The 27273-nt window shown below is 44.2% G+C and overlaps 3 non-coding genes and 1 pseudogene across 3 annotated transcripts; all 4 read left to right on the plus strand.

Moving 5' to 3' along the window:
* Positions 1–7589: 7589 nt before the first annotated feature.
* Positions 7590–7753, plus strand: LOC132134780 (U1 spliceosomal RNA). Its single transcript, XR_009429771.1, has one exon. It is a non-coding gene; the product is annotated as a U1 spliceosomal RNA (small nuclear RNA).
* Positions 7754–17647: 9894 nt separating this feature from the next.
* Positions 17648–17811, plus strand: LOC132134653 (U1 spliceosomal RNA). The gene has a single exon (XR_009429708.1). It is a non-coding gene; the product is annotated as a U1 spliceosomal RNA (small nuclear RNA).
* A 6356-nt stretch (positions 17812–24167) lies between these two features.
* On the plus strand, positions 24168–24345 carry LOC132134676 (U2 spliceosomal RNA; annotated as a pseudogene).
* A 351-nt stretch (positions 24346–24696) lies between these two features.
* LOC132134611 (U1 spliceosomal RNA) lies at positions 24697–24860 on the plus strand. Its single transcript, XR_009429667.1, has one exon. It is a non-coding gene; the product is annotated as a U1 spliceosomal RNA (small nuclear RNA).
* Positions 24861–27273: the final 2413 nt, after the last annotated feature.

The raw sequence follows: 27273 nt of genomic DNA on the forward strand, positions 1-27273 counted from the left end.
GGTAGGCCCCTCGACCCTCTAGGGATCCCCCGAATTTCAGCCCCGGGGTCTGCCGCATCGCGGAGAAATTAGCAAAAAAATAGTACCATCCACCCCCCTCGCACCTACTCATCCATGCCGGACAGGGTGCACCCTCCCCGGCTAGAGAAGGCAGCTCGAGGGGGGTGGAAGTCGGAAGAAAATTTTTTTTATGAGGTCTAGAGAAAACACTTGTACTGTACCCAGGGCACTCAGAGGAATCAATTTTTGTAAGTTTTATCCCATAATACTGTAGAAATATGCATATAAAAATGTTGGATTTTGGTTAACTTCACCACATGTGGTGCAAGTTCACCAAACTGTCACAGACTTTGCCAAGCTGTAACTCCGCCAAAACGGGGCCAAACTGCACCAAACTCGGGTCAGAGTAAGAACTCCAGAAGGCCTACCGAACACCGCTGCCCCCCCCATCCATAACACCCCGGGGGCGGAGTTATGGCCCCCCACATTTTTGATAGTCAAATGGAAGGAAGAGACCTAGCGACTTGAAACTTGGTGACTTCATAGCCCTCGAAGGGCCCTCTCTGAAGCCACCTCCCCCAAGTCGATAGACCCCCGGGGGCCAGAGATATGGACCCGCAAATGCAAAAAGTCCCAAAATTTGACCTGCCATAACTCACTCGGAAAGAAGGGAAACAACACCAAACTCTGGTCAAAATTAGACCTTTGGGAGCTCTATCCGACGACACCAGCCCCATGTCCCTATGACCCCGGGCGTCCGAGTTACGGCCCCCCAAAATGTGGGATTTGAACCGTTATAACTCAGGAACCGGACCACCCAGGAACTCGAGGGTGGTCGCATACGGTAGGTAATTTCAGCCCCGGGGCAAACCGCTTCGCGGAGATATTAGCAAAAAAATAGTACCATCCACCCCCCTCGCACCTACTCATCCATGCCGGCCAGGGTGCACCCTCCCCGGCTAGAGAAGGCAGCTCGAGGGGGGTGGAAGTCCGAAGAAAATTTTTTTTATGAGGCCTAGAGAAAACAGTTGTACTGTACTCAGGGCACTCGGAGGAATCCATTTTTGTAAGTTTTATCCCATAATACTGTAGAAATATGCATAGAAAAAATGTTGAATTTTGGTTAATTTGAACCACAAATGTTGCAAGTCTTGCAGTAAATTAAATAGCAATATTTTTTATTGTCAGTCTATTTCTCAAATCACTTCTAGTCTAATGAACTACACACGGAGCTATTTCATTTGTCACTTAACAGTTTCTTTATTTGAAATCTTCCTAATTCCAATTTATCCATAATGTATTGTAAAATACGTTTTATAAAACAAGAGTGCACACTTTGCAGTCTATTTCTCATTCCACTTTTAGTCCAAACAACTTCAAATGGGACTATTTCCTTGGTCACTGACCAGTCTATTTCTCATTCCACTCATAGTCTAATGAACTACATATGGCACTATTTCATGGATCACTTGCCAGTCTACTTCTCATTCATTTTCTAGTCTAATAAACTACATATGGCACTATTTCCTTGATCCCTTGCCAGTCTATTTCTCATTCAAAACTTTTAGTCTAATAAACTACAAAAAGTACTATTTCCTTGGTCACTTACCAGTCTATTTCTCATTCCTTTTCTAGTCTAATAAACAACAAATTTGACTATTTAAGTCTATTTCTCATTCAATTTCAAGTCTAATAATTAGTTTAACTGGTGATAATTGGCCTGAATACATTTGAAATGGAAGTTTATTAATGTGAAAACATATGGCACTATTTCATGGATCACTTGCCAGTCTATTTCTCATTCATTTCATAGTCTAATAAACTACATATGGCACTATTTCCTTGATCACTTGCCAGTCTATTTCTTATTCAAAACTTTTAGTCTAATAAGCTACAAAAAGTACTGTTTCCTTGGTCACTTACCAATCTATTTCTCATTCCTTTTCTTGTCTAATAAACAATACATTTCACTATTTCAGTCAATTTCTCATTCAACTTCTAGTCTAATAATCAGTTTAACTGGTGATGATGATCGGCCTGAATAAATTTGAAATAGAAGTGTATTAATGTGAAAACATATGGCACTTTTTCATGGATCACTTGCCAGTCTATTTCTCATTAATTTTATAGTCTAATAAACTACATATGGCACTATTTCCATGATCGTTTGCCAGTCTATTTCTTATTTAAAACTTTTAGTCTAATAAACTACAAAAAGTACTATTTCCTTGGTCACTTACCCGTCTATTTCTCATTCCTTTTCTAGTCTAATAAACAATACATTTCACTATTTCAGTCTATTTCTCATTCAACTTCTAGTCTAATAATCAGTTTAACTGGTTATGATGATCGGCCAGAATACATTTGAAATAGAAGTGTATTTATGTGAAAACATCCTAATTTCAAGTTATTCAAAATATAGTAAAATATGTTTTTATTAAACATTTTATGTATAGAAATACTATATATTTATTATGTATTTATAACATATACTTTTTTATTTACACACACAATATATAAATATGTTTAAATTATTTTTATTACATGTAATATATATTTGTGTGTGTGTGTGTGTGTGTGTGTGTGTGTGTGTGTGTGTGTGTGTGTGTGTGTGTGTGTGTGTGTGAATGTGTGTGTTTGTAATGACACCTTAATTCAATTTCAAATATTTATTGAACTTTTTGTTTTGCAGACATTGTAAAGTCAAAATCAAAAATGCCTCAAAGTTCTGTACAAAAAAAACACAATATATAAAAAGTATAATAGGAAACATGCATTATATAAGAAAAATAAAATAAATAAATAAACATGTTCAGAAAGATTCAGAGCAAACTGACATTAACCTTAACTATAACTATTTACAAAAAAAAGAAAAAAGAAAAATGGAACAGGCTATCAAAACAAATAAAAAGATAACCTTACTTTTTTATCGTAGAAATAAAAGGAGTAGAACAATTATCATAAAAAATATCAAAACAAACAATTTAAATAGCTACATAAATTATTTACGGGGATTTTTTTTTAAATTTCTCCAGTCTCTTTTTTACTTGCTGCACCAGCTTTTTAGACGCTATTTCCTGTGGTGATTTAAGTGGGGAGTTCTTCACCATCAGTCTGCGTCTGAGGACCATCTTCATTAATGTGCTTCTTTCCTTATAGAAATAATAAGAAAGGCAAAGTGTTAGTGAACATGTCTACTTGTCACAAACAGTTAAACCAATCCATGGGAAATTGTACTTACTGAAGCAGATTTCCCAGACTTCTGGCCTTCTTCAGCATCGGGAGGGCTGTCGGAGAGCGTTGGGCTGGTGGATGAGGACTTTTCCTCAGCTGGCATCTTGTGGGGTTTTGTCGTCTTTCTTCTCTTGGCACCTTGCTGCCTTGGACTATCAGCTTCCTCACCCACCACAGCTGTATCAAAGAGGCGACGGTGTTCTGCTGCCTGCTTTGCATTAAGGTTGAGGGCATAAAACCTGTCAGCTATGGTGGTGTCGTGGCACATGAACTGTGCCACTTTGTGCCTATCTTCCGGGCAGTGAGTGTTCTTTGCCTTTTTGGAGAGAGAACAGCATAGGCAAAGAGTTAGAAAAAAACACACCAGAAACTCATAAAGCCGGGACAAGTACAGGAATGCTTACATGGGTGGCGATGGCAGTCCTCACATCAGTAAATGTGGGTGTGCCTGGTAACCCCATGCTCGCCCACGCATCCTGAAAATACTTGTTCAAGTTTTTGCAGGAGCTGGCCTTTGAGGTAAAGAAGAAGTAGTTTGCAACTCGTCCCCCTACCAAGTTGGACCGGGGTGAAAGGAATTCCTCAAGCCACCCATACTCCTCCTGGTCCAGGGCCAGCTGGGCTGCACCAAAGGCCTGGTTGGTCTTGTGGGCTGATATCTTTAGAAACAGTGAGAAGTGGCATAAGCTGAGTTTTATTTTAAAGAAAACCATGTGGACAACGAGAGACAGAGAGAGAGAGAACCACTCACATTAATGACAAAGTGGCCATCTGTAGATGTCGCACGGGCATCCTCCACCTCTTTAATTGTTAAATTTTGGAACACCCCTCCACGGTGACCATAAATGCTGGCCCAGTAAGTGGTGAGGTGTCCATAAAAAGACCATTGGTCCTTTTTCTCAGGACTAGTCTTCAGACGATCTTCACAGAAAAAAAGAGAAGCATAAAGGATCACATTGATCGCCAAATAATGAGAGGAGAAAGGATTCAAAAACTTACCCAGAATCTCAGGAATAATTTTTTTGGCAGAGTCCCGGCAAGCTCGCAGTGTGGCTTTAGGGATCAGGCGGGCCTCCTTGGCTTGTTTTACAGCCAGCTCGTGGACTGCCACGCTGCGCTTTACTGGGCGGGTCAAGTTCTGGATTTCCCTCCTAATCCCAATGAAAGCCACACGGGAGAGCCGGCATGTGGGCGGCTGGGTCTCATTAAGATATTTGAGGAACTGTGCCACATTTTTTAGGTAATGGTGCACAGTTGGCTCTGTAATGTTGCATTTCCTTAAAAAAGACAGCCAGGACCGGACCTTTGCCCTGTTGTCCAAAAACATCAAGCTGGCCAGATTGGTCTGGCCAGCTGACATATATGAAATAAAAAATTTTATTCTAAAAATCTTTGAGGACACATTATTTATTAATTTCGGAGTGGGGTTGATGCCCTCCCAGTGGGCCCTGGACTCCTCAATGAGCTGATCTGCAAAAAGAAAGCACAAGAGAAGGACCAGGTGAGTCAGGTCGATAACATAGAGGTAAACACTAACAAACATTATTATTATTATATTAAATTAAATTAAATTAAATATATAATAAACTATATTATACATATATATATATATATATATATATATATATATATATATATATATACATACATAATATGTGTGTGTATATGTATAATTATATTACTATAATTTTCTAGTCTAATAAACTACAAATGGTACTATTTCCTTGGTCACTTATCAGTCTATTTCTCATTTCTCTTGTAGTCTAACAAACTATAAATGGGGCTATTTCCTTGGTTCACTTACCAGTCTATTTCTAATTCAACTTCTAGTCTAATGAACAACAAATGAGATTATTTCCTTGGTTCACTTACCAGTCTATTTCTCAGGTAACTTCTAGTCTAATAATCTACAAATAGGAGATTTATTAATGAAAGTTATTGTATGGTGTTATCAAAGTGACAAGTGTCATACTCACTTAGGGCTGGCACGTGGTCCGGAAAGGGGTATGGTGCATCGGAGGAGTGGGCCTTCTTTGAAGGCCCGGCGACCTCCTCCTCGGGTCCTGTGGCTGGCTCTGCCTCAGGCCTGGTGGCTGGCTCTTCATCTAGTCTGTCAACCTGCGACTCTGAGCACTCCTCCTCCCCAGGGCTGTTGAGGGCCGATAGCAGACTATGTGTTGCCCGTGCAACCTGCCTAGAGGGGGTGGGATTTGACCGCTTCCTCAGCTGCCGGTACCGCCGTGAGAAGCTCTCCCAGAAGCAATGGATAGGAGAAGCTTGCGCTCCTTCACATTCCGCACCTTGTGAAAGACACGAAGGTGTTGGCTTAGCTGATTATAGCCACGAAAGCACAAGGGACAGTCGTCCAAAGCCATATCTACTTTTGTTAAAACACTAAAGGATGAATAGCAAAAGGATGAATGCAAGGGACACTGCCCAAGCATTGGTTACTTATATAACTTTTTAGGTCCCATTTGTAGTCTGTAAATACAACTTTGAGTCTAATACATTAGAGAGCACAATTTGCAGTCTATTTCTCATTACACTTCTAGTTTAATAAACTACAAATTTGACTATTCCTTTGATTCACTCACCAGTCTATTTTCCATTCTTTTTCTAGTCTAATAAACTACAAATGGGACTATTCCCTTGGATCACTTACCAGTCTATTTCTCATTCAACTTCTAGTCTAATAAACTACAAATAGTACTATTTCCTTGGTCACCTACCAGTCTATTTCTCATTCATTTTCTAGTCTGATAAACTACAAATATGACTATTTCCTTGATTCAGTTACCAGTCTATTTTTCATACCACCTCTAGTCTAAGAAACTACAAATGGAACTATTTTCTTGGTCACTTACCAGTCTATTTGTCATTCCACTTTTAGTCTAATAAACTGTAAATTACCTTGGTCCCTTACCAGTCTATTTCCCATTCATTTTCTAGTCTAATGACTAATGACATCCACCCCCCTCGCACCTACTCATCCATGCCGGCCAGGGTGCACCCTCCCCGGCTAGAGAAGGCAGCTTGAGGGGGGTGGAAGTCGGAAGAAAAATTTTTTTATGAGGCCTAGAGAAAACACTTGTACTGTACTCAGGGCACTCAGGGAATCCATTTTAGTAAGTTTTATCCCATTATACTGTAGAAATATGCATAGAAAAATGTCAGACCAGGGGGCCGTCTATCCGACGACACTAGCCCCATGTCCCTATGACCCCGGGGGTCAAAACGGCCAAAACGGGGCCAAACTGCACCAAACTCAGGACGGAGTAAGACCTCCAGAAGGCCTACCGAACACCGCTGTCCCCCCATCCATAACACCCCGGGGGGCGAATTTATGGCCCCCCACATTTTTGATAGTCAAATGGAAGGAAGAGACCTAGCGACTTGAAACTCGGTGACTTGATAGCCCTCAAAGGGCCCTCTCTGAACCCACCTCCCACAAGTCGATAGACCCCGGGGGCCAGAGATACGGGCCCGCAAATGCAAAAAGTCCCAAAATTTGACCGGCCATAACTCACCCAAAGAGAGGGGAAAAAACACCAAACTCTGGTCAAAATTAGACCTTTGGGAGCTCTATCCGACGACACTAGCCCCATGCCCCTATGACACTGGGGGTCCGAGTTACGGCCCCCCAAAATGTGGAATTTGAACCATTATAACTCAGGAACTGGACCACCCAGGAACTCGAGGATGGTCGCATACGGTAGGCCCCTTGACCCCTAGGGATCCCCCGAATTTAGCAAAAAAATAGTACCATCCACCCCCCTCGTACCTACTCATCCATGCCGGCCAGGGTGCACGCTCCCTGGCTAGAAAAGGCAGCTCGAGGGGGGTGGAAGTCGGAAGAAATTTTTTTATGAGGCCTAGAGAAAACAGTTGTACTGTACTCAGGGCACTCAGAGGAATCCATTTTTGTAAGTTTTATCCCATAATACTGTAGAATTTGCATAAAAATGAGCGTTGAATTTTGGCACACATGTGCACCACATGTGGTGCGTATCTCACTTTTCATTAAATAGCAACTGTATTTGCAACAAGGAATGAGATCTGTCATGCAGTGGTGTATTGCGAACTTTTTTCCTGATGCGCCCTCCTGGGGTCTTGGACTCTTCCACGAACGATGCACCCACCTGAGGTCTTTCACAGACGAGGTGATGCACCGAATCAGGTGTGTTTGGTTAAAGAGAGTCATCTAAAACCGGCGTTGGGAAGCCCCGGCCCATGAGCTTGGCAGTTTCCAGGCCAGTAACGGAAGGCACCCATCCTTCCTTTCCTGGAGGGGGGCTAACCGTTGGTGTGGACGGTAGAGACGCAAATCATACCTCTGGCTGACCGCCTGGGCCTTCATACTTACCTGGCAGGGGAGACACCATGATCAAGAAGGCGGATCACCCAGGGCGAGGCTTGCCCATTGCACTCCGGCCATGCTGACCCCTGCGAATTCCCCAAATGCGGGAATCTCGACTGCATAATTTATGGTAGTGGGGGACTGCGTTCGCGCTCTCCCCTGAAATTCTTGGTGAAACAAAGCAGAAGAGGTTTTTTCCAGGTTTTTTTTTTTTTTTTGCGTTTCAGAATGGGGAGTTCTGTCACATGCGAGGTATGTGTTGTGCGCCTGTGAAACAAAGTCAGTTACACTCTTGAAAAATCGGACCCTGGTGGGTGGTTCAGTTCGAATATAGCACAGACCTTACTTTGAAAGTCGATTGGACTGACTGCAGCCTAGCTGTAGCTGTCTCCATGTTGTTTGGTTGTCCTTTTTCAATTGGTATTAATTTTGTTGTCGCTTACAGCGCCACCGAGTGGCCTGTCGCAGCGCCCTTTTTCACCTTGCTTCTGACTGAGCCCCTGCACAGGTGTGCCGATTTGGGTGAAGGGATCTCATTCCTTCCTGGAGTTATAGCCATTCGAGCCATCTCGGACACGCCACGTTAGCACGTTTTGAGGTCCCCTCGCCAAGGTGAATGGAAATTTCCACTTTTTTGGGATGATTATTGGCAGGCAGACTCCAGAGAAGCTTTCTGTGCTGCTTTGGGTGGGACTGGGCCAAATACCTGGCGCTAGGTTGCAAAAGAAGGTTTTCGACAAAATCCCAAATACCCGAAAATTTTGTCAGAGCGACGAGCCAATCTGAGACCTGCGTCTGGTTCGGCTCGAGCCAAGGATTCCCATTACATAAGGCACGTGGCTCTGCGACGAACCGTTTGGGAGTTACGAGCGATGCCGTACTTTCCGTCACTGCAGTGCCAGCGTCAGGCCAAGCGTGACGAGTCCCGGTGACGTTGCAGACAGGGGAGGGTACTACCATCCCCCAGCGTTTTTAGGTCCCCCAGACTTACCAAAGCCGAGATGGGCATCGCCGTGTCCGGCTTCCTGCCCGCTGCGTCTTAGCGGCATCGCTTCTCGGCCTTTTGGCTAAGATCACGTACCTTGTCAGACGGTTTAGACTGCGATCGCCTCTTGGAGGTTTCCTGACTCGAGATCTTTTTATATCTTGAGTCACACAACTTCGAGAGGTACATTGAACTCTGCTGCTTCGGGCTCCAACACGTTTTAAGGTAAGGTCTTTTAATTATTTATTTGGTTATTTATTATTGTATTTATTGTTGTTTTAAGTTTCTAGGCTGTTGGTGCCTCCATCATGTCGGCTGCCCGTGCCGGCGTGCGGAGGCACCACAGCGTGCGCTTTTGTTTTAAAGAGGTGAATGGCAAGCTCCTAGGGATGTCACGTCTTGACTTCTCCAGAAAGTCCTTTTTTTTTTGGAGCGTCCATTCAGGTATAAGTTTGAGGGCTCGTGTACGTGGGTTAAGGGGACCTGCGCGCTGACCCCAAAAAATTTTTGACGGACGCGGCGTCGATGTCTGCCGGCCCACGGGAGACCCCTGACCGGCGCAGGAGGATCAGGACCCCCGAGGGGCCCCGCGGAAGCCCACCCAAATTTGAGGCCCCTACATGCCATTCAGCACTTCTCCACAGGGTGGCGCACGGAGCAGTACACCTCAGGTTTAAAACAGTGGCATTTACCCGAATGGGGGGTGTACGATTTTTTTGCCCACGAAACCTATATTTGTCCATTTGACCTTTAAAGTTACAGAATGACCACGGAACCGATGCGGACCCCCATCGGACCCCCATCCCGGGTCCCACGAACCCATTATTTGTCCATTTGACCATTATATTCACACAATGACTGCGGATCATCTGCAGACCCCTTGCGGACCCCCACCCTGGGTCCCACGAACCCCGTATTTGTCCATTTGACCATTATATTCACACAATGACTGCGGATCATCTGCGGACCACTTGCGGACCCCCACCCTGGGTCCCACGAACCCACTATTTGTCCATTTGACCATTATGTTCACACAATGACTGCGGATCATCAGCGGACCACTTGCGGACCCCCACCCTGGGTCCCACGAACCCACTATTTGTCCATTTGACCATTATATTCACGGAATGACCACGGATCACATTCGGAACATTTGCGGACATATCCAAAATTGTGGTGAATGTTAACCAAAATGTCACAGATTTTGCCAAGCTGTAACTCCGCCAAAACGGGGCCAAACTGCACCAAACTCGGGTCAGAGTAAGACCTCCAGAAGGCCTACCGAACACCGATGCCCCCCCATCCATAACACCCCGGGGGGCGGAGTTATTGCCCCACACATTTTTGATAGTCAAATGGAAGGAAGAGACCTAGCAACTTAAAACTCGGTGACTTGATAGCCCTCAAAGGGCCCTCTCTGAAGCCACCTCCCCGAAGTCGATAGACCCCCGGGGGCCAGAGATACGGGCCCGCAAATGCAAAAAGTCCCAAAATTTGACCGGCAATAACTCACCCAAAAAGAGAGGAAAAAACACCAAACTCAGGTCAAAATTAGACCTTTGGGAGCTCTATCCGACTACACCAGCCCCATGTTCCTATGACCCCGGGGGTCCGAGTTACGGCCCCCCAAAATGTGGGATTTGAACCGTTATAACTCAGGAACCGGACCACCCAGGAACTCGAGGGTGGTCGCATACGGTAGGTAATTTCAGCCCCGGGGTCCACCGCTTCGTGGAGATATTAGCAAGAGAATAGTACCATCCACCCCCCTCGCACCTACTCATCCATGCCGGCCAGGGTGCACCCTCCCCGGCTAGAGAAGGCAGCTCGAGGGGGGTGGAAGTCGGAAGAAAATTTTTTTTATGAGGCCTAGAGAAAACAGTTGTACTGTACTCAGGGCACTCAAAGGAATCCATTTTTGTAAGTTTTATCCCATAATACTGTAGAAATATGCATAGAAAAAATGTTGGATTTTGGTTCATTTGCACCACAAATGTTGCAAGTCTTGCAGTATATTAAATAGCAATATTTTTTATTGTCAGTCTATTTCTCAAATCACTTCTAGTCTAATGAACTACACATGGGGCTATTTCATTTGTCACTTAACAGTTACTTTATTTGAAATCTTCCTAATTCCAATTTATCCATAATGTATTGTAAAATACGTTTTATAAAACAAGAGTGCACACTTTGCAGTCTATTTCTCATTCCACTTTTAGTCCAAACAACTTCAAATGGGACTATTTCCTTGGTCACTGACCAGTCTATTTCTCATTCCACTCATAGTCTAATGAACTACATATGGCACTATTTCATGGATCACTTGCCAGTCTATTTCTCATTAATTTTCTAGTCTAATAAACTACATAAGGCACTATTTCCTTGATCACTTGCCAGTCTATTTCTCATTCAAAACTTTTAGTCTAATAAACTACAAAAAGTACTATATCCTTGGTCACTTACCAGTCTATTTCTCATTCCTTTTCTAGTCTAATAAACAATACATTTCACTATTTCAGTCTATTTCTCATTCAACTTCTAGTCTAATAATCAGTTTAACTGGTGATGATGATCGGCCTGAATAAATTTGAAATAGAAGTGTATTAATGTGAAAACATATGGCACTATTTCATGGATCACTTGCCAGTCTATTTCTCATTCATTTTTATAGTCTAATAAACTACATATGGCACTATTTCCTTGATCACTTGCCAGTTTATTTCTTATTCAAACTTTTAGTCTAATAAGCTACAAAAAGTACTATTTCCTTGGTCACTTACCAGACTATTTCTCATTCCTTTTCTAGTCTAATAAACAATACATTTCACTATTTCAGTCTATTTCTCATTCAACTTCTAGTCTAATAATCAGTTTAACTGGTGATGATGATCGGCCTGAATAAATTTGAAATAGAAGTGTATTAATGTGAAAACATATGGCACTATTTCATGGATCACTTGCCAGTCTATTTCTCAGTAATTTTATAGTCTAATAAACTACATATGGCACTATTTGCTTGATCCCTTGCCAGTCTATTTCTTATTCAAAACTTTTAGTCTAATAAACTACAAAAAGTACTATTTCCTTGGTCACTTACCAGTCTATTTCTCATTCCTTTTCTAGTCTAATAAACAATACATTTCACTATTTCAGTCTATTTCTCATTCAACTTCTAGTCTAATAATCAGTTTAACTGGTGATGATGATCGGCCTGAATAAGTTTGAAATAGAAGTGTATTAATGTGAAAACATATGGCACTATTTCATGGATCACTTGCCAGTCTATTTCTCATTCATTTTTATAGTCTAATAAACTACATATGGCACTATTTCCTTGATCACTTGCCAGTTTATTTCTTATGCAAACTTTTAGTCTAATAAGCTACAAAAAGTACTATTTCCTTGGTCACTTACCAGACTATTTCTCATTCCTTTTCTAGTCTAATAAACAATACATTTCACTATTTCAGTCTATTTCTCATTCAACTTCTAGTCTAATAATCAGTTTAACTGGTGATGATGATCGGCCTGAATAAATTTGAAATAGAAGTGTATTAATGTGAAAACATATGGCACTATTTCATGGATCACTTGCCAGTCTATTTCTCAGTAATTTTATAGTCTAATAAACTACATATGGCACTATTTGCCTGATCCCTTGCCAGTCTATTTCTTATTCAAAACTTTTAGTCTAATAAACTACAAAAAGTACTATTTCCTTGGTCACTTACCAGTCAATTTCTCATTCCTTTTCTAGTCTAATAAACAATACATTTCACTATTTCAGTCTATTTCTCATTCAACTTCTAGTCTAATAATCAGTTTAACTGGTTATGATGATCGGCCTGAATACATTTGTAATAGAAGTGTATTTATGTGAAAACATCCTAATTTCAAGTTATTCAAAATATAGTAAAATATGTTTTGTATTAAACATTTTATGTATAGAAATACTATATATTTATTATGTATTTATTACATATACCTTTTTATTTACACACACAATATATAAATATGTTTAAATTATTTTTATTACATGTAATATATATGTGTGTGTGTGTGTGTGTGTGTGTGTGTGTGTGTGTGTGTGTGAGTGTGTGAGTGTGTGTAAAGTAATGACACCTTAATTCAATTTCAAATATTTATTGAACTTTTTGTTTTGCAGACATTGTAAAGTCAAAATCAAAAATGCCTCAAAGTTCTGTACAAAAAAACACAATATATAAAAAGTATAATAGGAAACATGCATTATATAAGAAAAATAAAATAAATAAATAAACATGTTCAGAAAGATTCAGAGCAAACTGACATTAACCTTAACTATAACTATTTACAAAAAAAAGAAAAAAGAAAAAAGAAAAATGGAACAGGCTATCAAAACAAATAAAAAGATAACCTTACTTTTTTATCGTAGAAATAAAAGCAGTAGAACAATTATCATAAAAAATATCAAAACAAACAATTTAAATAGCTACATAAATTATTTACGGGATTTTTTTTTCAATTTCTCCAGTCTCTTTTTTTACTTGCTGCACCAGCTTTTTAGACGCTATTTCCTGTGGTGATTTAAGTGGGGAGTTCTTCACCATCAGTCTGCGTCTGAGGACCATCTTCGTTAATGTGCTTCTTTCCTTATAGAAATAATAAGAAAGGCAAAGTGTTAGTGAACATGTCTACTTGTCACAAACAGTTAAACCAATCCATGGGAAATTGTACTTACTGAAGCAGATTTCCCAGACTTCTGGCCTTCTTCGGCATCGGGAGGGCTGTCGGAGAGCGTTGGGCTGGTGGATGAGGACTTTTCCTCAGCTGGCATCTTGTGGGGTTTTGTCGTCTTTCTTCTCTTGGCACCTTGCTGCCTTGGACTATCAGCTTCCTCACCCACCACAGCTGTATCAAAGAGGCGACGGTGTTCTGCTGCCTGCTTTGCATTAAGGTTGAGGGCATAAAACCTGTCAGCTGTGGTGGTGTCGTGGCACATGAACTGTGCCACTTTGTGCCTATCTTCCGGGCAGTGAGTGTTCTTTGCCTTTTTGGAGAGAGAACAGCATAGGCAAAGAGTTAGAAAAAAAACACACCTGAAACTCATAAAGCCGGGACAAGTACAGGAATGCTTACATGGGTGGCGATGGCAGTCCTCACATCAGTAAATGTGGGTGTGCCTGGTAACCCCATGCTCGCCCACGCATCCTGAAAATACTTGTTCAAGTTTTTGCAGGAGCTGGCCTTTGAGGTAAAGAAGAAGTAGTTTGCAACTCGTCCCCCTACCAAGTTGGACCGGAGTGAAAGGAATTCCTCAAGCCACCCATACTCCTCCTGGTCCAGGGCCAGCTGGGCTGCACCAAAGGCCTGGTTGGTCTTGTGGGCTGATATCTTTAGAAACAGTGTGAAGTGGCATAAGCTGAGTTTTATTTTAAAGAAAACCATGTGGACAACGAAAGACAGAGAGAAAGAGAACCACTCACATTAATGACAAAGTGGCCTTCTGTAGCTGTCGCACGGGCATCCTCCACCTCTTTAATTGTTAAATTTTGGAACACCCCTCCGTGGTGACCATAAATGCTGGCCCAGTAAGTGGTGAGGTGTCCATAAAAAGACCATTGGTCCTTTTTCTCAGGACTAGTCTTCAGACGATCTTCACAGAAAAAAAGAGAAGCATAAAGGATCACATTGATCGCCAAATAATGAGAGGAGAAAGGATTCAAAAACTTACCCAGAATCTCAGAAATAATTTTTTTGGCAGAGTCCCGGCAAGCTCGCAGTGTGGCTTTAGGGATCAGGCGGGCCTCCTTGGCTTGTTTTACAGCCAGCTCGTGGACTGCCACGCTGCGCTTTACTGGGCGGGTCAAGTTCTGGATTTCCCTCCTAATCCCAATGAAAGCCACACGGGAGAGCCGGCATGTGGGCGGCGGGGTCTCATTAAGATATTTGAGGAACTGTGCCACATTTTTTAGGTAATGGTGCAGAGTTGGCTCTGCAATGTTGCATTTCCTTAAAAAAGACAGCCAGGACCGGACCTTTGCCCTGTTGTCCAAAAACATCAAGCTGGCCAGATTGGTCTGGCCAGCTGACATATATGAAATAAAAATTTTTATTCTAAAAATCTTTGAGGACACATTATTTATTAATTTCGGAGTGGGGTTGATGCCCTCCCAGTGGGCCCTGGACACCTCAATGAGCTGATCTGCAAAAAGAAAGCACAAGAGAAGGACCAGGTGAGTCAGGTCGATAACATAGAGGTAAACACTAACAAACATTATTATTATTATTATTATATTAAATTAAATTAAATTAAATTAAATATATAATAAACTATATTATACATATATATATATATATATATATATATATATATATATACATACATAATATGTGTGTGTATATGTATAATTATATTACTATAATTTTCTAGTCTAATAAACTACAAATGGTACTATTTCCTTCGTCACTTATCAGTCTATTTCTCATTTCTCTTGTAGTCTAACAAACTATAAATGGTGCTATTTCCTTGGTTCACTTACCAGTCTATTTCTAATTCAACTTCTAGTCTAATCAACAACAAATGAGATTATTTCCTTGGTTCACTTACCAGTCTATTTCTCAGGTAACTTCTAGTCTAATAATCTACAAATAGGAGATTTATTAATGAAAGTTATTGTATGGTGTTATCAAATTGACAAGTGTCATACTCACTTAGGGCTGGCACGTGGTCCGGAAAGGGGTATGGTGCATCGGAGGAGTGGGCCTTCTTTGAAGGCCCGGCGACCTCCTCCTCGGGTCCTGTGGCTGGCTCTGCCTCAGGCCTGGTGGCTGGCTCTTCATATAGTCTGTCAACCTGCGACTCTGAGCACTCCTCCTCCCCAGGGCTGTTGAGGGCCGATAGCAGACTATGTGTTGCCCGTGCAACCTGCCTAGAGGGGGTGGGATTTGACCGCTTCCTCAGCTGCCGGTACCGCCGTGAGAAGCTCTCCCAGAAGCAATGGATAGGAGAAGCTTGCGCTCCTTCACATTCCGCACCTTGTGAAAGACACGAAGGTGTTGGCTTAGCTGATTATAGCCACGAAAGCACAAGGGACAGTCGTCCAAAGCCATATCTACTTTTGTTAAAACACTAAAGGATGAATAGCAAAAGGATGAATGCAAGGGACACTGCCCAAGCATTGGTTACTTATATAACTTTTTAGGTCCCATTTGTAGTCTGTTAATACAACTTTGAGTCTAATACATTAGAGAGCACAATTTGCAGTCTATTTCTCATTACACTTCTAGTTTAATAAACTACAAATTTGACTATTCCTTTGATTCACTCACCAGTCTATTTTCCATTCTTTTTCTAGTCTAATAAACTACAAATGGGACTATTCCCTTGGATCACTTACCAGTCTATTTCTCATTCAACTTCTAGTCTAATAAACTACAAATAGTACTATTTCCTTGGTCACCTACCAGTCTATTTCTCATTCATTTTCTAGTCTGATAAACTACAAATATGACTATTTCCTTGATTCAGTTACCAGTCTATTTTTCATACCACCTCTAGTCTAAGAAACTACAAATGGAACTATTTTCTTGGTCACTTACCAGTCTATTTGTCATTCCACTTTTAGTCTAATAAACTGTAAATTACCTTGGTCCCTTACCAGTCTATTTCCCATTCATTTTCTAGTCTAATGACTAATGACATCCACCCCCCTCGCACCTACTCATCCATGCCGGCCAGGGTGCACCCTCCCCGGCTAGAGAAGGCAGCTTGAGGGGGGTGGAAGTCGGAAGAAAATTTTTTTATGAGGCCTAGAGAAAACACTTGTACTGCACTCAGGGCACTCAGGGAATCCATTTTAGTAAGTTTTATCCCATTATACTGTAGAAATATGCATAGAAAAACGTCAGACCAGGGGGCCGTCTATCCGACGACACTAGCCCCATGTCCCTATGACCCCGGAGGTCAAAACGGCCAAAACGGGGCCAAACTGCACCAAACTCAGGACGGAGTAAGACCTCCAGAAGGCCTACCGAACACCGCTGTCCCCCCATCCATAACACCCCGGGGGGCGAATTTATGGCCCCCCACATTTTTGATAGTCAAATGGAAGGAAGAGACCTAGCGACTTGAAACTCGGTGACTTGATAGCCCTCAAAGGGCCCTCTCTGAAGCCACCTCCCACAAGTCGATAGACCCCGGGGGCCAGAGATACGGGCCCGCAAATGCAAAAAGTCCCAAAATTTGACCGGCCATAACTCACCCAAAGAGAGGGGAAAAAACACCAAACTCTGGTCAAAATTAGACCTTTGGGAGCTCTATCCGACGACACTAGCCCCATGTCCCTATGACCCCGGGGGTCCGAGTTACGGCCCCCCAAAATGTGGAATTTGAACCGTTATAACTCAGGAACTGGACCACCCAGGAACTCGAGGATGGTCGCATACGGTAGGCCCCTCGACCCCTAGGGATCCCCCGAATTTAGCAAAAAAATAGTACCGTCCACCCCCCTCGTACCTACTCATCCATGCCGGCCAGGGTGCACGCTCCCTGGCTAGAAAAGGCAGCTCGAGGGGGGTGGAAGTCGGAAGAAATTTTTTTATGAGGCCTAGAGAAAACAGTTGTACTGTACTCGGGGCACTCAGAGGAATCCATTTTTGTAAGTTTTATCCCATAATACTGTAGAATTTGCATAAAAATGAGCGTTGAATTTTGGCACACATGTGCACCACATGTGGTGCGTATCTCACTTTTCATTAAATAGCAACTGTATTTGCAACAAGGAATGAGATCTGCCATGCAGTGGTGTATTGCGAACTTTTTTCCTGATGCGCCCTCCTGGGGTCTTGGACTCTTCCACGAATGATGCACCCACCTGAGGTCTTTCACAGACGAGGTGATGCACCGAATCAGGTTTGTTTGGTTAAAGAGAGTCATCTAAAACCGGCGTTGGGAAGCCCCGGCCCATGAGCTTGGCAGTTTCCAGGCCAGTAACGGAAGGCACCCATCCTTCCTTTCCTGGAGGGGGGCTAACCGTTGGTGTGGACGGTAGAGACGCAAATCATACCTCTGGCTGACCGCCTGGGCCTTCATACTTACCTGGCAGGGGAGACACCATGATCAAGAAGGCGGTTCACCCAGGGCGAGGCTTGCCCATTGCACTCCGGCCATGCTGACCCCTGCGAATTCCCCAAATGCGGGAATCTCGACTGCATAATTTATGGTAGTGGGGGACTGCGTTCGCGCTCTCCCCTGAAATTGTTGGTGAAACAAAGCAGAAGAGGTTTTTTTTGCGTTTTGCGTTTTTTTTTGCGTTTCAGAATGGGGAGTTCTGTCACATGCGAGGTATGTGTTGTGCGCCTGTGAAACAAAGTCAGTTACGCTCTTGAAAAATCGGACCCTGGTGGGTGGTTCAGTTCGAATATAGCACAGACCTTACTTTGAAAGTCGATTGGACTGACTGCAGCCTAGCTGTAGCTGTCTCCATGTTGTTTGGTTGTCCTTTTTCAATTGGTATTAATTTTGTTGTCGCTTACAGCGCCACCGAGTGGCCTGTCGCAGCGCCCTTTTTCACCTGGCCTCTGACTGAGCCCCTGCACAAGTGTGCCGATTTGGGTGAAGGGATCTCATTCCTTCCTGGAGTTATAGCCATTCGAGCCATCTCGGACACGCCACCTTAGCACGTTTTGAGGTCCCCTCGCCAAGGTGAATGGAAATTTCCACTTTTTTGGGATGATTATTGACAGGCAGACTCCAAAGAAGCTTTCTGTGCTGCTTTGGGTGGGACTGGGCCAAATACCTGGCGGCGCTAGGTTGCAAAAGAAGGTTTTCGACAAAATCCCAAATCCCCGAAATTCCATCAGAGCGACGAGCCAATCTGAGACCTGCGTCTGGTTCGGCTCGAGCCAAGGATTCCCATGACATAAGGCACGTGGCTCTGCGACGAACCGTTTGGGAATTACGAGCGATGCAGTACTTTCCGTCGCTGCAGTGCCAGCGTCAGGCCGAGCGTGACGAGGCCCGGTGACGTTGCAGACAGGGGAGGGTACTACCATCCCCCAGCGTTTTTAGGTCCCCCAGACTTACCAAAGCCGAGATGGGCATCGCCGTGTCCGGCTTCCTCCCCGCTGCGTCTTAGCGGCATCGCTTCACGGCCTTTTGGCAAAGATCACATATCTTGTCGGACGGTTGAGACTGCGATCGCCTCTTGGAGGTTTCCTGACTAGAGATCTTTTTATATCTTGAGTCACACAACTTCGAGAGGTACATTGAACTCTGCTGCTTCGGGCTAAAACAAGTTTTAAGGTAAGGTATTTTAATTATTTATTTGGTTATTTATTATTGTATTTATTGTTGTTTTAAGTTTTTAGAATGTTGGTGCCTCCACCATGTCGGCTGCCCCTGCCGGCGTGCGGAGGCACCACAGCGTGCGTTTTTTATTCAGGCAGGTTGAGGGGAAGCTCCTTGGAATGTCCCGTATAGCTGATCCAAAAGACCTTAGCTTTTAGATCTGACGACCTGAATTGTTTGATGACTCTGCCCTTGAACAAAGGATTTGATGTCAGTTTTAAAACCGCTTCCCTGCTTAATGACTTTTGGCAAAGGTTTGATTCAGTTAAAGCCCAGTTCTCCATGTTCACTGTCGAGAAACTTTCTGATAACACACTTAAAACTGTGATTGTAAGGATGTTCAATGAAACAGTGACTGGAGATGATATTTATGTTTGGTTGGGTAGATTTTGCACTGTTCGAGGCCAGCCTGTCAAAGTGTTAGATGAAGATGGCATTTGGACATGCTCCTGGCGAATTCCCATTAAACAATGGGAAGACGCTGGGGGCTACCAGGGCCTGAAACATCTGCCTTCCATGATTGTGCTCGGAGAGAGCAGAGGCTACATACCAAACTCTGCAGGAAGGGTTGCAGGTTTGGTCATCTCGCTGAAGCATGCCAAGAGTTAGTATGTGGGAAGTGTAGAGAAATTGGTCACAGTTTGATTATTGTACCAATTTCAGACGGTGCAATCTTTGTGGAGAAACAAACCACCTCTACAGAGACTGCCCTAAAAGTTTTGCCAACAAGCTCAAAATGGCCGCCCCACATGGGCAACAAACGAATGAACAAAGGAAAGAGGAGGCGGTCCCTGAGGTTTTGGCGGGAATTTCAAATTCCCAGCCGGCCTCAGGGATTGGGCAGGAAGGAGGAAGTGGGACGGCCACAGGGGCGGAGGCAACGGAACAGGAAATGGTCATGGAAGGAGAGGAAAGTGAGGAAAAAACCAATTCCTCACTAGTAACAGTTTCGGATGGGGTGCAGGAATCTACCGGGAGTGAGACAGAGTGTTCACTCCCTAACGCTCAGGTGCAAAAAAGACCTGCGGGGTCTCCTCTGATTGTAACGGACGAGAAAAAATCTAGGGCAGCATATAAGCTTGATAGTATCGATTCGGTAGATCTGGAGCGCATGTGGCCCCTAGAGTCCCCTAATGAGGTATCCTTTTTGCACATTAAGCTAACAGCATCGTCGCCAAAAGAGCCACAAGAGGTTTCCTCTGTGGCCTCTGAAGCGACAGGCATTTGCCCTCCTGATCCCAGCTCGTCTGAGGAAAAGGAAAGGCAAATGCAACAAGATATAACATAATTTTAATCGTATCTTTGTAGGCTTTTTACTGTCTTCTGTTTTAAATGTCTTATACCTTTTTAACCCTACTGCTCATGGCCCTCACCATCTCTACTATCAATGTAAGAAGTGTGAGGTCCACCATTGGAGCACAGAGTATTTTGTCCCTTTTAAAATCTTTTAAGTCAGATTTGTTTTTATTACAAGAGTGTTCTCTGCCCTTTTTAACTAGGTACAAGAAAATGGAGGAGCTATGGTCCGCAGGAGCCTCCATATGGAGCGGATCAAATTTTAACAAAAATGACGGAGTTGCGGTTTTAATTAATAATCCTAACATCTTGGTGAAGGGCAGCACTGTGGTGAGTCAAGGCCGGGCACTTTTAGTAAATCTGACCTTTTTAGACAGGGATTTTAATGTTCTTAATGTATATGGTTTTACGGAAAAGAATGAAAGATATGAGCTTTTAGAAGACTTGCAACCCCACATGCTAGGTAGGGCCCCCCTAATGGTAGCAGGGGATTTTAATTGTGTTTTATCCAAAACAGACAGGAAAAGGGTAGGGGAGGATTTTAGAGTGGACAAAACGTCGGTGTTATTGCAGGGTTTAGTCAGAGATTTTAATTTAGTCGACTGTTTTAAAATTTTGCATCAAAGAGAGGAGGGCTTCACCTGGTTCAGTGGTGATAGTACCAAAGCCTCTCGAATCGACTACGTTTTTACAAGGGACTGCCCGCCGACCGATGCTACATTAACCCCCCTCTTTTTCTCTGATCACATAATGCTGTCTTGCACCCTTTCACTGCCCATGGGTGTGACGGTAGGGGGAGGGCTGTGGAAGCTGAACTGTTCCCTGTTGGAAGACAAGGATATAGTTTTAGAATATAGGGAACAGTTCAGCCAATGGCAGACCCTCCAAGACTTTTACGATACACGTGCACAGTGGTGGGAGATGGTAAAGGACCGGACAAGACAGTTTTTTAGAAAGATAGGGAAAGAAAAGAAGAGTAGGGAAAAGAAATGCATGTTGGGGTTGCAGAAAAGACTACAAAGGTATTTTAATCTTTTAAATAATGGTTTTGATTTTATCGACGAAATTCAGGAAGTAAAAAAAGAAATGTCAGTTTTAGCCAATATAAAAAGTAAAGGGGTCCTTTTAAGAAGTAAAGAGAGAGAAATAGAAAAAGGCGAAAAGTGTACCAGATATTTTTTTAAGAAAATAATAACAAGGGGTGGGGGATTAACCAGGGTTAAAACAGGGGATAGGGAGGTTAACACAACAAAAGAGATTTTAGAGGATGTGGAAAAATTTTATGGGGCATTATATAGTTTTAAAAAGGTACACTTTGACACTGCAAAAGAAGTTTTAAATTTTATTGAGGAAAGGGTTGACTGTCAAAATGAGATTTTAACCCAAGATTTTAACATCTTAGAAATCCAAAAAGCACTTGGAGGTTTTAAGAAGGGGAAGTCCCCAGGAGTGGATGGACTTCCCCTAGAGTTTTATCTAACATTTTGGGACATTTTAGGACAAGAGCTTTTGACAGTTTTTAAAGAGTTTGAGACCCTCGACATACTTCCAGACAGTTTTAGAATAGGGATAGTTTCTTTACTTCACAAAAAAGGTGACCGGACTGACTTAAAAAACTGGAGACCCATAACACTTTTAAATTTTGATTATAAACTTTTTAGCAAAATTTTAGCAACACGCATGTCAACGGCTTTAGAGGACGTGATTCACCCGGATCAAGCTTGTTCTGTGCCCGGAAGAAAGATAACAGACAGCCTAGTACTGATCAGAGACGCCATCTGTTATGCGAGAGACAGAAATATTCGGCTAGTAGTCCTAAATTTAGACTTTGAAAAAGCATTTGACCGAGTCTCGCACCAGTACCTTTTTCAGGTACTGCAAAAAATGGGTTTTCCAACAAAGAGGTTTGTAGCCAGGGTGGGACTGCTGTACAAGGGACTAGTCAGCAAATTCCTTGTAAACGGGCATCTTTCCAAAACTGTGAACATACACAGTGGTGTCCATCAGGGATGTCCTTTATCTCCTCTCCTGTATGTGGCTTGTATCGAGCCACTGGCACAGATCTTGAGAAAGGATAAATGGGTCAAAGGACTGGACGTTCCTGGGACGGGTGGACTGACAGCGACTTGTGCCTTATACATGGACGATGTTACTCTTTTAACCACGGACATTTTATCTATACGAAGAGCACTGGACTTGACTGACTGGTACGGTCGGGCCTCGGGCGCCAAACTCAATAGAAACAAGTCTGAGGCCCAGCTCTTCGGGCCGTGGGGGGACGTGGACACAGGAGGACTTTAAAATTTTAGGTGTTAAATTTGATAAAGAGGGTGGAGGACGGGAAAACTGGACTGACTTGCTAGGGAAAGTTAGGAAAAGACTAGGGTTTTGGGGACTAAGACAGTTGACGATTGAAGGTAAAATTTTTATTTTTAAATATGTGATTTTACCTCTGATTTTACTTGTCTGTTCTGTTTTTAGCCCCCCTCGGTGGTTCCTGGTGAAACTGGAGAGGGCGGTGTTTTACTTCCTGTGGGGGTCCAAGTGGGAGTGCCTGAAGAGGGAGACAGTCAAGAAAAGGCCAGAGAACGTTGGAAAAGGCCTCCCAGACCCCCACCTGTTTTTAGGCAGCCGCTTCACCGCCTTGCACATCAGTTATGCCATGACCCCATCCAAAGAAAACAAGACGGCTGCAATGGCGCTATTTTGGATGGGGTCTTACCTAAGAACTTTGAAAATTTTACCAGTAGATTTGAAAACCCCAGTGTCTTTTAACTTGCCTAAAGACTACAGTTTTATAAAAAAGTTTTTAAAGAAATACCTTTTAGAGAGTGAAGATGTCACCATTTAACTAAACACAAGTCTCTCATTTCTGTTGTGCAGGACCGGAAACCGGTGAGTCCAGTTCCGGGCCTCACACTAAGTGAGGCCAAACAAGTTTGGCGGAATGCGGCTCACCCTGCTCTCCAGAACAGGCACAAGGACTTGTCGTGGATGGTGGCTCATGAGATCCTCCCGGTCAGGGCGGTTATGCACTCCAGAGGCATGGCCAAAAACCCCATCTGCCCTCGGTCCGGCTGCAATTCCCCGGAGACCGCCCACCACCTGCTCTGGGACTGCAGCACTGCGCGGGACCTGTGGGCCAAGACCGGCTACCCGTGTATTTCCCGTGCCTACCAGCAGGTGGGGCCCAGTTCGGGTACCAGCTCGCCATCCTTGGCGTGGGCCGGGGCTTGAAGGACTTGACGGCACAGAAATTTACCTCGCTCTGGCTCACCCTCAACGTCATCAAGGATGCCATCTGGGCCACCAGAAACCTGCTGGTGGGGAAGCGCGTTACGGTAACCCTCCATGCATGCGAGCTAAAGGTAACATCAAGGCTGCAGGGGTACCGGACGACGATATTCGGACGGGGGGGCCGGGGTCGCACAGAGAGGGTCCCGGCAGGCACCGACCCTGGCTGCCCGTAGATGCACCCAAACCATTCTGGCTATGGGAACAGCGGGCCAGCGGGCCGGAGGAGAGGGGATCTCCGCTGAGCCCGTAAAGTAGCATCTCATGTCCCTGTTCTGGAGAGTGGGGTGAAGACCGACTTGATGAGGACTCACCCCCGGTCTTGCACAACAGATGTTTTTTTTTATTGGTTTTTATCCAATAAATTGGTTTTTATGGTGTTTTATCAATGAAATTGGTTTTATTAACATGCATATGAGGCTTGTTTGCTTTTTTAAATTTGTATTTTACTTTTGAAACCGATCACACCTTTTAAACACACCTCAAATATGGACTTTTAAAAACAAGCAAAACACTGTGGTTTTAATCAAATGTTTTTTAACAATGATTGTTTCTTTCATTTTACCATGTGTATTTATTATATATAATATGGCTTGTTTTAATGTGTGCTTGAAAAGAAAAATGTGTGTGAAAGTAAAAATGCAAATGGAAAAAATGTAACTGTTGACAATAAAACTTTTTCGAAAGAAAAAAAAATCTGTTCTTATCAGTTTAATATCTGATACGTCCCCCATCCGGGGACTACATATTAAATGGATTTTTAGATCATGGAGCTGGAGCCGGGGCTTGCTCCGTCCACTCCAAGCATCGGCCTGGTATTGCAGTGTCTCCAGGAACGGTGTGCTTTCCCTTTTTGGGGATTGCCGTTTATTGTGTCGAATAGCAGAACAAGGAATGAGATCTGCCATGCTGTGGTTTATTGTGAACTTTTTTCCTGATGCGCCCTCCTGGGGTCTTGGACTCTTCCACGAACGATGCACCCACCTGAGGTCTTTCACAGACGAGGTGATGCATCGAATCAGGTGTGTTTGGTTAAAGAGAGTCATCTAAAACCGGCGTTGGGAAGCACCGGCCCATGAGCTTGGCAGTTTCCAGGCTAGTAACGGAAGGCACCCGTCCTTCCTTTCCTGGAGGGGGGCTAACCATTGGTGTGGACGGTAGAGACGCAAATCATACCTCTGGCTGATCGCCTGGGCCTTCATACTTACCTGGCAAGGGATACACCATGATCAAGAAGGCGGTTCACCCAGGGCGAGGCTTGGCCATTGCACTCCGGCCATGCTGACCCCTGCGAATTCCCCAAATGCGGGAATCTCGACTGCATAATTTATGGTAGTGGGGGACTGCGTTCGCGCTCTCCCCTGAAATTGTTGGTGAAACAAAGGAGAAGAGGTTTTTTCCAGGTTTTTTTTTTTTTTGCATTTCAGAATGGGGAGTTCTATCACATGCGAGGTATGTGTTGTGCGCCTGTGAAACAAAGTCAGTTACGCTCTTGAAAAATCGGACCTTGGTGGGTGGTTCAGTTCGAATATAGCACAGACCTTACTTTGAAAGTCGACTGGACTGACTGCAGCCTAGCTGTAGCTGTCTCCATGTTGTTTGATTGTCCTTTTTCAATTGGTATTAATTTTGTTGTCGCTTACAGCGCCACCGAGTGGCCTGTCGCAGTGCCCTTTTTCACCTGGCCTCTGACTGAGCCCCTGCACAGGTGTGCCGATTTGGGTGAAGGGATCTCATTCCTTCCTGGAGTTATAGCCATTCGAGCCATCTCGGACAAGCCACCTTAGCACGTTTTGAGGTCCCCTCGCCAAGGTGAATGGAAATTTCCACTTTTTTGGGATGATTATTGACAGACAGACTCCAGAGAAGCTTTCTGTGCTGCTTTGGGTGGGACTGGGCCAAATACCTGGCGCTAGGTTGCAAAAGAAGGTTTTTGACAAAATCCCAAATACACGAAAATTTTGTCAGAGCGACGAGCCAATCTGAGACCTGCGTCTGGTTCGGCTCGAGCCAAGGATTCCCATGACATAAGGCTCTGTGACGAACCGTTTGGGAGTTACGAGCGATGCCGTACTTTCCGTCGCTGCAGTGCCAGCGTCAGGCCGAGCGTGACGAGTCCCGGTGACGTTGCAGACAGGGGAGGGTACTACCATCCCCCAGCATTTTTAGGTCCCCCAGACTTACCAAAGCCGAGATGGGCATCGCCGTGTCCGGCTTCCTGCCCGCTGCGTCTTAGCGGCATCGCTTCTCGGCCTTTTGGCTAAGATCACGTACCTTGTCAGACGGTTTAGACTGCGATCGCCTCTTGGAGGTTTCCTGACTCGAGATCTTTTTATATCTTGAGTCACACAACTTCGAGAGGTACATTGAACTCTGCTGCTTCGGGCTCCAACACGTTTTAAGGTAAGGTCTTTTAATTATTTATTTGGTTATTTATTATTGTATTTATTGTTGTTTTAAGTTTCTAGGCTGTTGGTGCCTCCATCATGTCGGCTGCCCGTGCCGGCGTGCGGAGGCACCACAGCGTGCGCTTTTGTTTTAAAGAGGTGAATGGCAAGCTCCTAGGGATGTCAAGTCTTGACTTCTCCAGAAAGTCCTTTTTTTTTGGAGCGTCCATTCAGGTATAAGTTTGAGGGCTCGTGTACGTGGGTTAAGGGGACCTGCGCGCTGACCCCAAAAAATTTTTGACGGACGCGGCGTCGATGTCTGCTGGACCGCGCCGGCCCACGGGAGACCCCTGACCGGCGCAGGAGGATCTGGACCCCCGAGGGGCCCCGCGGAAGCCCACCCAGATTTGAGGCCCCTACATGCCATTCAGCACTTCTCCACAGGGTGGCGCACGGAGCAGTACACCTCAGGTTTAAAACAGTGGCATTTACCCGAATGGGGGGTGTACGATTTTTTTGCCCACGAAACCTATATTTGTCCATTTGACCTTTAAAGTTACAGAATGACCACGGAACCGATGCGGACCCCCGTCGGACCCCCAACCCGGGTCCCACGAACCCATTATTTGTCCATTTGACCATTATATTCACACAATGACTGCGGATCATCTGCAGACCCCTTGCGGACCCCCACCCTGGGTCCCACGAACCCCGTATATGTCCATTTGACCATTATATTCACACAATGACTGCGGATCATCTGCGGACCACTTGCGGACCCCCACCCTGGGTCCCACGAACCCACTATTTGTCCATTTGACCATTATGTTCACACAATGACTGCGGATCATCTGCGGACCACTTGCGGACCCCCACCCTGGGTCCCACGAACCCACTATTTGTCCATTTGACCATTATATTCACGGAATGACCACGGATCACATCCGGAACATTTGCGGACATATCCAAAATTGTGGTGAATGTTAACCAAAATGTCACAGACTTTGCCAAGCTGTAACTCCGCCAAAACGGGGCCAAACTGCACCAAACTCGGGTCAGAGTAAGAACTCCAGAAGGCCTACCGAACACCGCTGCCCCGCCATCCATAACACCCCGGGGGCGGAGTTATGGCTCCCCACATTTTTGATAGTCAAATGGAAGGAAGAGTTCTAGCGACTTGAAACTTGGTGACTTGATAGCCCTCGAAGGGCCCTCTCTGAAGCCACCTCCCCCAAGTCGATAGACCCCCGGGGGCCAGAGATATGGACCCGCAAATGCAAAAAGTCCCAAAATTTGACCGGCCATAACTCACTCGGAAAGAAGGGAAACAACACCAAACTCTGGTCAAAATTAGACCTTTGGGAGCTCTATCCGACGACACCAGCCCCAT

This window comes from Carassius carassius, unplaced genomic scaffold (assembly GCF_963082965.1).
Source record: "Carassius carassius unplaced genomic scaffold, fCarCar2.1 SCAFFOLD_61, whole genome shotgun sequence".
Taxonomy (NCBI): Eukaryota; Metazoa; Chordata; class Actinopteri; order Cypriniformes; family Cyprinidae; genus Carassius; species Carassius carassius.